Source organism: Phyllobates terribilis, unplaced genomic scaffold (genome assembly GCF_046119375.1).
Source record: "Phyllobates terribilis strain yellow unplaced genomic scaffold, ASM4611937v1 Scaffold_2__4_contigs__length_985480577, whole genome shotgun sequence".
NCBI lineage: Eukaryota > Metazoa > Chordata > Amphibia > Anura > Dendrobatidae > Phyllobates > Phyllobates terribilis.
This window is the reverse complement of record NW_027362762.1, coordinates 15,963,810-15,976,216: the sequence shown is the minus strand read 5'-3', so window position 1 is coordinate 15,976,216 and position 12,407 is coordinate 15,963,810. Positions and strand designations below refer to the sequence as shown.

General features: G+C 38.4%; 1 protein-coding gene across 7 annotated transcripts in view; it reads right to left on the bottom strand.

The window, feature by feature from the left end:
• Window positions 1-12,407, bottom strand: part of RHOG (ras homolog family member G) — a 145,744-nt gene that overhangs the window by 9,154 nt on the left and 124,183 nt on the right. Inside the window, exon 1 of one of the 7 annotated variants that reach the window (XM_073661106.1) lies at window positions 285-366. The exons of the other annotated variants lie outside the window; for them this stretch is intronic. The gene's annotated coding sequence lies outside the window, so the exon portion shown is untranslated. Of the gene's footprint in view, window positions 1-284; window positions 367-12,407 lie in introns of those variants that run through there. 7 annotated transcript variants of the gene reach the window in all.

The window sequence follows — 12,407 nt, the reverse complement described above, 5'->3', positions numbered from 1 at the left end:
GTGCTGGGTGATTGTACAGACCCCTGTGCTGGGTGATTGTACAGACCCCTGTGCTGGGTGATTGTACAGACTCCTGTGCTGGGTGATTGTACAGACCCCTGTGCTGGGTGATTGTACAGACTCCTGTGCTGGGTGATTGTACAGACCCCTGTGCTGGGTGATTGTACAGACCCCTGCGCTGGGTGATTGTACAGACCCCTGTGCCGGATCCTGATCTTCCTGTATGGGCACAAGACACAACATCTCAGCGTCCCCCCGTATATACAGTGACCTCTATACAGGACCTGGACCGAGAAGAAGAAGATTTCTTGACTTCCAGGAAGGACACAAACTTCCCAAGATATTTAACACCGGAAATCCGAGTTTCCTAAAGAAGCAAGACGTGTGCAGCATCGACACCGGAAACTCCAGCGCCGGGTGTCAGAGGGTTAAATCAGGGCGGACATTGTCCCAGAGCCGGGTTATATCATGTGGAGTCCTGCTCGCACAGCTGAGGGTTTGTTACACAGTCTCAGTCCAGACAATCTGTGAGAGAACAGCCTGGAGTCCAGCACTGATACATTGTAACACATTATGGAGAATTGTGCTCATCTCACAGTTTTCTACACTAATACATTGTAACAAAGCTGTAATAGTGAGAACTTGAAGCTTTGGGTTATGGCAGAATTTCAGAATGTTCTGATCTGCTGACAGCAAGCGATGGTGAGGAATAAAGCTCAGAAGTCTTGGTGAAGGATTATGTATATACAGTGAAGGAAAGAAGTATTTGATTCCTTGCTGGTTTTGTAAGTTTGCCCACTGACAAAGACAGGAACAGTCTATAATTTTAAGGGTGGGTTAATTTTAACATTGAGAGATAGAATATCCAAAAAAAAATCAAGAAAATCACATTGTATAAATTAGATAAATTTATTTGCATTTTGCAGTGAGAAATAAGTATTTGATCCCCTACAAACCATTATGAGTTCTGGCTCCTACAGACCAGTTAGACGCTCCTAATCAACTACCTGCATTATAGACAGCTGTCTTACATAGTCACCTGTATAAAAGACTCCTGTCCACAGACTCCATTAATCAGTCAGGCTCTAACCTCTACAACATGGGCAAGACCAAAGAGCTGTCTAAGGATGTCAGGGACAAGATCATAGACCTGCACAAAGCTGGAATGGGATACAAAACCATAAGTAAGACGCTGGGTGAGAAGGAGACAACTGTTGGTGCAATAGTAAGAAAATGGAAGAAATACAAAATGACTGTCAATCGATATCAATCTGGGGCACCATGCAAAATCTCACCTCGTGGGGTATCCTTGATCATGAGGAAGGTGAGAGATCAGCCTAAAACTCCATAGGGGGAACTTGTTAATGATCTCAAGGCAGCTGGGACCACAGTCACCAAGAAAACCATTGGTAACACATTACGCCTTAAAGGTTTAAAATCCTGCAGTGCCCGCAAGGTCCCCCGGCTCCAGAAGGCACATGTGCCGGCCCGTCTGAAGTTTGCCAATGACCACCTGGATGATTCTGTGAGTTATTGGGAGAAGGTGCTGTGGTCAGATGAGACAAAAATTGAGCTCTTTGGCATTAACTCAACTCGCCATGTTTGGAGGAAGAAGAAGGAGTACAACCCTAAGAACATCGTCCCAAGCGTGAAGCATGGTGGGGGAAACATCATACTTTGGGGGTGCTTTTCTGCAAAGGAGACATGACTGCACAGTACTGAAGGGAAGATGGATGGGGTCATGTATCGCGAGATTTTGGCCAACAACCTCCTTCCCTCAGTAAGAGCATTGAAGATGGGTCGTGGCTGGGTCTTCCAGCAAGACAATAAACCAAAACATACAGCCAAGGCAACAAAGGAGTGGCTCAAAAAGAAGTACAGTAAGGTCATGGAGTGGCCTAGCCAGTCTCCAGACCTTAATCCCATAGAAAATTTATGGAGGGAGTTGAAGCTCCGAGTTGCCAAGAAACAGCCTCAAAATCTTAATGATTTAGAGATGATCTGCAAAGAGGAGTGGACCAAAACTCCTCCTGACATGTGCACAACCCTCATCATCAGCTACAAACAACGTCTGACTGCTGAGCTGCCAACAAGGGTTTTACCACCAAAGACTAAGTGTTGTTTGCCAGAGGGATCAAATACTTATTTCTCACTGCAAAATGCAAATACATTTATCTAATTTATACAATGTGATTTTCTTGATTTTTTTTTCGATATTCTATCTCTCAATGTTAAAATTAACCTGACCTTAAAATTATAGACTGTTCAGTGGGAAAACTTACAAAAACAGCAAGGGGTCAAATACTTATTACCCCACTGTAGTATATACCCTGTGTGCAGGACTATGTGTATAGTATATACCCTGTGTGCGGGATTATGTATATAGTATACACCCTGTGTGCGAGATTATGTATATAGTATATACCCTGTGTGCTGGATTATGTGTATAGTATATACCCTGTGTGCAGGACTATGTGTATAGTATATACCCTGTGTGCAGGATTATGTGTATAGTATATACCCTGTGTGCAGGACTATGTGTATAGTATATACCCTGTGTAAAGGATTATGTATACAGTATAGTATATACCCTGTGTACAGGATTATGTATATAGTATATACCCTGTGTGCAGGATTATGTGTATAGTATATACCCTGTGTGCAGGATTATGTATATAGTATATACCCTGTGTGCAGGATTATGTGTATAGTATATACCCTGTGTGCAGGATTATGTATATAGTATATATCCTGTGTGCAGGATTATGTATACAGTATAGTATATACCCTGTGTACAGGATTATGTGTATAGTATATACCCTGTGTAAAGGATTATGTATACAGTATAGTATATACCCTGTGTACAGGATTATGTGTATAGTATATACCCTGTGTACAGGACTATGTGTATAGTATATACCCTGTGTACAGGATTATGTATACAGTATAGTATATACCCTGTGTACAGGATTATGTATATAGTATATACCCTGTGTAAAGGATTATGTATACAGTATAGTATATACCCTGTGTACAGGATTATGTGTATAGTATATACCCTGTGTACAGGACTATGTGTATAGTATATACCCTGTGTACAGGATTATGTATACAGTATATACCCTGTGTGCAGGATTATGTGTATAGTATATACCCTGTGTGCAGGATTATGTGTATAGTATATACCCTGTGTGCAGGATCATGGATATAGTATATACCCTGTGTGCAGGATTATGTGTATAGTATATACCCTGTGTGCAGGATTATATATATAGTATATACCCTGTGTGCAGGATTATGTATATAGTATATACCCTGTGTGCAGGATTATGTGTATAGTATATACCCTGTGTACAGGACTATGTGTATAGTATATACCCTGTGTACAGGATTATGTATATAGTATATACCCTGTGTGCAGGATTATGTATATAGTATATACCCTGTGTACAGGATTATGTGTATAGTATATACCCTGTGTGCAGGATTATGTATATAGTATATACCCTGTGTGCAGGATTATGTGTATAGTATATACCCTGTGTGCAGGATTATGTATATAGTATATACCCTGTGTGCTGGATTATGTGTATAGTATATACCCTGTGTACAGGATTATGTATATAGTATATACCCTGTGTGCAGGATTATGTGTATAGTATATACCCTGTGTGCAGGATTATGTATATAGTATATACCCTGTGTGCAGGATTATGTGTATAGTATATACCCTGTGTGCAGGATTATGTATATAGCATATACCCTGTGTGCAGGATCATGTACATAGTATATACCCTGTGTGCAGGATTATATATATAGTATATACCCTGTGTGCAGGACTATGTGTATAGTATATACCCTGTGTGCGGGATTATGTATATAGCATATACCCTGTGTGCAGGACTATGTGTATAGTATATACCCTGTGTGCGGGATCATGTATATAGTATATATCCTGTGTGCAGGACTATGTATATAGCATATACCCTGTGTGCAGGATTATGTGTATAGTATATACCCTGTGTGCAGGATCATGTATATAGTATATACCCTGTGTGCAGGATCATGTATATAGTATATACCCTGTGTGCAGGATTATGTATATAGTATATACCCTGTGTACAGGATTATGTATATAGTATATACCCTGTGTGCAGGATTATGTATATAGTATATACCCTGTGTACAGGATTATGTATATAGTATATACCCTGTGTGCAGGATTATGTGTATAGTATATACCCTGTGTGCAGGATCATGTATATAGTATATACCCTGTGTGCGGGATCATGTATATAGTATATATCCTGTGTGCAGGATCATGTATATAGTATATACCCTGTGTGCAGGACTATGTATATAGTATATACCCTGTGTGCAGGATTATGTGTATAGTATATACCCTGTGTGCAGGATTATGTATATAGTATATACCCTGTGTACAGGATTATGTATATAGTATATACCCTGTGTGCAGGATTATGTATATAGTATATACCCTGTGTGCAGGATTATGTATATAGTATATACCCTGTGTACAGGATTATGTATATAGTATATACCCTGTGTGCAGGACTATGTATATAGTATATACCCTGTGTGCAGGATCATGTATATAGTATATACCCTGTGTGCAGGATCATGTATATAGTATATACCCTGTGTGCAGGATTATGTATATAGTATATACCCTGTGTACAGGATTATGTATATAGTATATACCCTGTGTGCAGGATCATGTATATAGTATATACCCTGTGTGCAGGATTATGTGTATAGTATATACCCTGTGTGCAGGACTATGTGTATAGTATATACCCCGTGTGCAGGATTATATATATAGTATATACCCTGTGTGCAGGACTATGTGTATAGTATATACCCTGTGTGCAGGATTATGTGTATAGTATATACCCTGTGTGCAGGACTATGTGTATAGTATATACCCTGTGTGCAGGACTATGTGTATAGTATATACCCCGTGTGCAGGATTATATATATAGTATATACCCTGTGTGCAGGACTATGTGTATAGTATATACCCTGTGTGCAGGATTATGTATATAGTATATACCCTGTGTGCAGGATCATGTATATAGTATATACCCTGTGTGCAGGATTATATATATAGTATATACCCTGTGTGCAGGATCATGTATATAGTATATACCCTGTGTGCAGGATTATGTATATAGTATATACCCTGTGTGCAGGATTATATATATAGTATATACCCTGTGTGCAGGATCATGTATATAGTATATACCCTGTGTGCAGGACTATGTGTATAGTATATACCCTGTGTGCGGGATTATATATATAGTATATACCCTGCGTGCAGGATTATGTATATAGTATATACCCTGTGTGCAGGATTATATATATAGTATATACCCTGTGTGCAGGATTATGTATATAGTATATACTCTGTGTGCTGGATTATATATATAGTATATACCCTGCGTGCAGGATTATGTATATAGTATATACCCTGTGTGCAGGATTATATATATAGTATATACCCTGCGTGCAGGATTATGTATATAGTATATACTCTGTGTGCTGGATTATATATATAGTATATACCCTGCGTGCAGGATTATATATATAGTATATACTCTGTGTGCAGGATTATGTATATAGTATATACTCTGTGTGCTGGATTATATATATAGTATATACCCTGCGTGCAGGATTATGTATATAGTATATACTCTGTGTGCTGGATTATATATATAGTATATACCCTGCGTGCAGGATTATATATATAGTATATACTCTGTGTGCAGGATTATGTATATAGTATATACTCTGTGTGCTGGATTATATATATAGTATATACCCTGCGTGCAGGATTATGTATATAGTATATACCCTGTGTGCGGGATCATATATATAGTATATACTCTGTGTGCAGGATTATGTATATAGTATATACCCTGTGTGCTGGATTATATATATAGTATATACCCTGCGTGCAGGATTATGTATATAGTATATACCCTGTGTGCGGGATTATATATATAGTATATACCCCGTGTGCAGGATTATATATATAGTATATACCCTGTGTGCAGGATTATATATATAGTATATACCCTGTGTGCAGGATTATATATATAGTATATACTCTGTGTGCAGGATTATATATATAGTATATACCCTGTGTGCAGGATTATATATATAGTATATACCCTGTGTGCAGGATTATATATATAGTATATACTCTGTGTGCAGGATCATGTATATAGTATATACCCTGTGTGCGGGATCATGTATATAGTATATACCCTGCGTGCAGGATTATGTATATAGTATATACCCTGTGTGCGGGATTATATATATAGTATATACCCTGCGTGCAGGATTATGTATATAGTATATACCCTGTGTGCAGGATTATATATATAGTATATACCCTGTGTGCAGGATTATATATATAGTATATACTCTGTGTGCAGGATCATGTATATAGTATATACCCTGTGTGCGGGATCATGTATATAGTATATACCCTGTGTGCTGGATTATGTATATAGTATATACTCTGTGTGCAGGATTATGTATATAGTATATACCCTGTGTGCAGGATTATGTATATAGTATATACCCTGTGTGCGGGATTATGTATATAGTATATACCCTGTGTGCAGGATTATGTATATAGTATATACCCTGTGTGCTGGATTATGTATATAGTATATACCCTGTGTGCAGGACTATGTGTATAGTATATACCCTGTGTGCTGGATTATGTGTATAGTATATACCCTGTGTACAGGACTATGTGTATAGTATATACCCTGTGTGCAGGATTATGTATATAGTATATACCCCGTGTGCAGGATTATATATATAGTATATACCCTGTGTGCTGGATTATGTGTATAGTATATACCCTGTGTACAGGATTATGTATATAGTATATACTCTGTGTGAGGGATTATGTATATAGTATATACTCTGTGTGCAGGATTATGTATATAGTATATACCCTGTGTGCAGGACTATGTGTATAGTATATACCCTGTGTGCAGGATTATGTATATAGTATATACCCTGTGTGCGGGATTATGTATATAGTATATACCCTGTGTGCAGGATTATGTATATAGTATATACCCTGTGTGCTGGATTATGTGTATAGTATATACCCTGTGTGCAGGATTATGTGTATAGTATATACCCTGTGTGCGGGATCATGTATATAGTATATACCCTGTGTGCAGGATTATATATATAGTATATACCCTGTGTGCTGGATCATGTATATAGTATATACCCTGTGTGCTGGATTATGTATATAGTATATACCCTGTGTGCAGGATTATATATATAGTATATACCCTGTGTACAGGACTATGTGTATAGTATATACCCTGTGTGCAGGATCATGTATATAGTATATACCCTGTGTACAGGACTATGTGTATAGTATATACCCTGTGTGCAGGATTATGTATATAGTATATACCCTGTGTGCAGGATTATATATATAGTATATACCCTGTGTGCGGGATTATGTGTATAGTATATACCCTGTGTACAGGACTATGTGTATAGTATATACCCTGTGTGCGGGATTATGTATATAGTATATACCCTGTGTGCAGGATCATGTATATAGTATATACCCTGTGTGCAGGACTATGTATATAGTATATACCCTGTGTGCGGGATTATGTATATAGTATATACCCTGTGTGCGGGATTATGTATATAGTATATACCCTGTGTGCAGGATTATGTATATAGTATATACCCTGTGTGCAGGATTATGTATATAGTATATACTCTGTGTGCAGGATTATGTATATAGTATATACCCTGTGTGCAGGATTATGTATATAGTATATACCCTGTGTGCAGGATTATGTATATAGTATATACCCTGTGTGCGGGATTATGTGTATAGTATATACCCTGTGTACAGGACTATGTGTATAGTATATACCCTGTGTGCGGGACTATGTGTATAGTATATACCCTGTGTACAGGACTATGTGTATAGTATATACCCTGTGTGCGGGATTATGTATATAGTATATACCCTGTGTGCAGGATCATGTATATAGTATATACCCTGTGTGCAGGACTATGTATATAGTATATACCCTGTGTGCGGGATTATGTATATAGTATATACCCTGTGTGCGGGATCATGTATATAGTATATACCCTGTGTGCAGGACTATGTATATAGTATATACCCTGTGTGCGGGATTATGTATATAGTATATACCCTGTGTGCAGGACTATGTATATAGTATATACCCTGTGTGCAGGATTATGTATATAGTATATACCCTGTGTGCAGGATTATGTATATAGTATATACCCTGTGTGCAGGATTATGTATATAGTATATACCCTGTGTGCAGGATTATGTATATAGTATATACCCTGTGTGCGGGATCATGTATATAGTATATACCCTGTGTACAGGACTATGTGTATAGTATATACCCTGTGTGCAGGATCATGTATATAGTATATACCCTGTGTACAGGACTATGTGTATAGTATATACCCTGTGTGCAGGATTATGTATATAGTATATACCCCGTGTGCAGGATTATATATATAGTATATACCCTGTGTGCGGGATTATGTGTATAGTATATACCCTGTGTACAGGACTATGTGTATAGTATATACCCTGTGTGCGGGATTATGTATATAGTATATACCCTGTGTGCAGGATCATGTATATAGTATATACCCTGTGTGCAGGACTATGTATATAGTATATACCCTGTGTGCGGGATTATGTATATAGTATATACCCTGTGTGCGGGATTATGTATATAGTATATACTCTGTGTGCAGGATTATGTATATAGTATATACCCTGTGTGCGGGATTATGTGTATAGTATATACCCTGTGTACAGGACTATGTGTATAGTATATACCCTGTGTGCGGGATTATGTATATAGTATATACCCTGTGTGCAGGATCATGTATATAGTATATACCCTGTGTGCAGGACTATGTATATAGTATATACCCTGTGTGCGGGATTATGTATATAGTATATACCCTGTGTGCAGGATTATGTATATAGTATATACCCTGTGTGCAGGATTATGTATATAGTATATACCCTGTGTGCGGGATCATGTATATAGTATATATCCTGTGTGCAGGATTATGTATATAGTATATATCCTGTGTGCAGGATTATGTATATAGTATATACCCCGTGTGCAGGATTATGTATATAGTATATACCCTGTGTGCGGGATCATGTATATAGTATATACCCTGTGTGCAGGACTATGTATATAGTATATACCCTGTGTGCAGGATTATGTATATAGTATATACCCTGTGTGCGGGATCATGTATATAGTATATATCCTGTGTGCAGGATTATGTATATAGTATATACCCCGTGTGCAGGATTATGTATATAGTATATACCCTGTGTGCGGGATCATGTATATAGTATATATCCTGTGTGCAGGATTATGTATATAGTATATACCCCGTGTGCAGGATTATGTATATAGTATATACCCTGTGTGCGGGATCATGTATATAGTATATATCCTGTGTGCAGGATTATGTATATAGTATATACCCTGTGTGCAGGATTATGTATATAGTATATACCCTGTGTGCAGGATTATGTATATAGTATATACCCTGTGTGCAGGATTATGTATATAGTATATATCCTGTGTGCGGGATCATGTATATAGTATATACCCTGTGTGCAGGACTATGTGTATAGTATATACCCTGTGTACAGGATTATGTATATAGTATATACCTTGTGTGCAGGATTATGTATATAGTATATACCCTGTGTGCAGGACTATGTGTATAGTATATACCCTGTGTGCAGGATTATGTATATAGTATATACCCTGTGTGCAGGATTATGTATATAGTATATACCCTGTGTGCAGGACTATGTGTATAGTATATACCCTGTGTGCAGGATTATATATATAGTATATACCCTGTGTGCAGGATTATGTATATAGTATATATCCTGTGTGCAGGATTATGTATATAGTATATAGCCTGTGTGCAGGATTATGTATATAGTATATACCCTGTGTGCAGGATTATGTATATAGTATATACCCTGTGTGCAGGATTATGTATATAGTATATACCCCGTGTGCATGATTATGTATATAGTATATACCCCGTGTGCAGGATTATGTATATAGTATATACCCTGTGTGCAGGACTATGTGTATAGTATATACCCCGTGTGCAGGATTATGTATATAGTATATACCCTGTGTGCAGGATCATGTATATAGTATATACCCTGTGTGCAGGACTATGTGTATAGTATATACCCCGTGTGCAGGATTATGTATATAGTATATACCCTGTGTGCAGGACTATGTGTATAGTATATACCCTGTGTGCAGGACTATGTGTATAGTATATACCCTGTGTGCAGGATTATGTATATAGTATATACCCTGTGTGCAGGACTATGTGTATAGTATATACCCCGTGTGCAGGATTATGTATATAGTATATACCCTGTGTGCAGGACTATGTGTATAGTATATACCCTGTGTGCAGGATTATGTATATAGTATATACCCTGTGTGCAGGACTATGTGTATAGTATATACCCTGTGTGCAGGATTATGTATATAGTATATACCCTGTGTGCAGGACTATGTGTATAGTATATACCCTGTGTGCAGGATCATGTATATAGTATATACCCTGTGTACAGGACTATGTGTATAGTATATACCCCGTGTGCAGGATTATGTATATAGTATATACCCTGTGTACAGGACTATGTGTATAGTATATACCCTGTGTGCAGGATCATGTATATAGTATATACCCTGTGTGCAGGACTATGTGTATAGTATATACCCCGTGTGCAGGATTATGTATATAGTATATACCCTGTGTGCAGGACTATGTGTATAGTATATACCCTGTGTGCAGGATTATGTATATAGTATATACCCTGTGTGCAGGATTATGTATATAGTATATACCCCGTGTGCAGGATTATGTATATAGTATATACCCTGTGTGCAGGACTATGTGTATAGTATATACCCTGTGTGCAGGATTATGTATATAGTATATACCCTGTGTGCGGGATTATGTATATAGTATGTACCCTGTGTGCGGGATTATATATATAGTATATACCTTGTGTGCAGGATTATGTATATAGTATATACCCCGTGTGCAGGATTATGTATATAGTATATACCCCGTGTGCAGGATTATGTATATAGTATATACCCTGTGTGCGGGATTATGTATATAGTATATACCCTGTGTGCAGGATTATATATATAGTATATACCTTGTGTGCAGGATTATGTATATAGTATATACCCCGTGTGCAGGATCATGTATATAGTATATACCCCGTGTGCAGGATTATGTATATAGTATATACCCTGTGTGCAGGATCATGTATATAGTATATACCCTGTGTGCAGGACTATGTGTATAGTATATACCCTGTGTGCAGGATTATATATATAGTATATACCCTGTGTGCAGGATTATGTATATAGTATATACCCTGTGTGCAGGATCATGTATATAGTATATACCCTGTGTGCAGGACTATGTGTATAGTATATACCCTGTGTGCGGGATTATGTATATAGTATGTACCCTGTGTGCGGGATTATATATATAGTATATACCTTGTGTGCAGGATTATGTATATAGTATATACCCTGTGTGCAGGATTATGTGTATAGTATATACCCTGTGTGCAGGATTATGTGTATAGTATATACCCTGTGTGCAGAATTATGTATATAGTATATACCCTGTGTGCGGGATTATGTATATAGTATATATATATTGTGAGGAGGACCATATACAAGGGCCGGTATGTGCCCCCCAGGATGTGCACAGAGACATACTGAACCCGCTGGAGAGCGTTATAATCACAGCCACAGAGGAAAATAAAAGAGACTGTGGACTTCGGGAAGCTATTTGACCAAGTCAGATTTAGTAAAATCTGATGACGCGCCCCTGGGCCTACTTGGTGTAGCGTTGCGCACGCGGGGACTACCCGGAGCCCGGCCTGTTGGGGGTAGTAGTCTCGTGGCGGTGACCCGGTCCATGCCCAGGGAGTCAAACTGTGTGGCTGAGTATTAGCAGTAGATGTTGGACGACTACGCCACCCATTGAATGCAGCTATTGAGCTGCCGCTGCAGGGCAGACCGCTGAGGCCGGTGGAAGGATTGTGCAGCGTGGATGGTATAACCCCCAACGGGAGGGGTAGGGCCTCAGGGCAGCCGACGTGGATGATGGGGGTAGCAGGAACCACTCAGAGACGATGCGGTGTAGTTCAGGGTCTTTACTGGTGATAAAGATAGACCCTCCCGGAGTACTTGCTAGCGATCGGGGCCTGGTCAGTCCTTGAGCAGATGGGA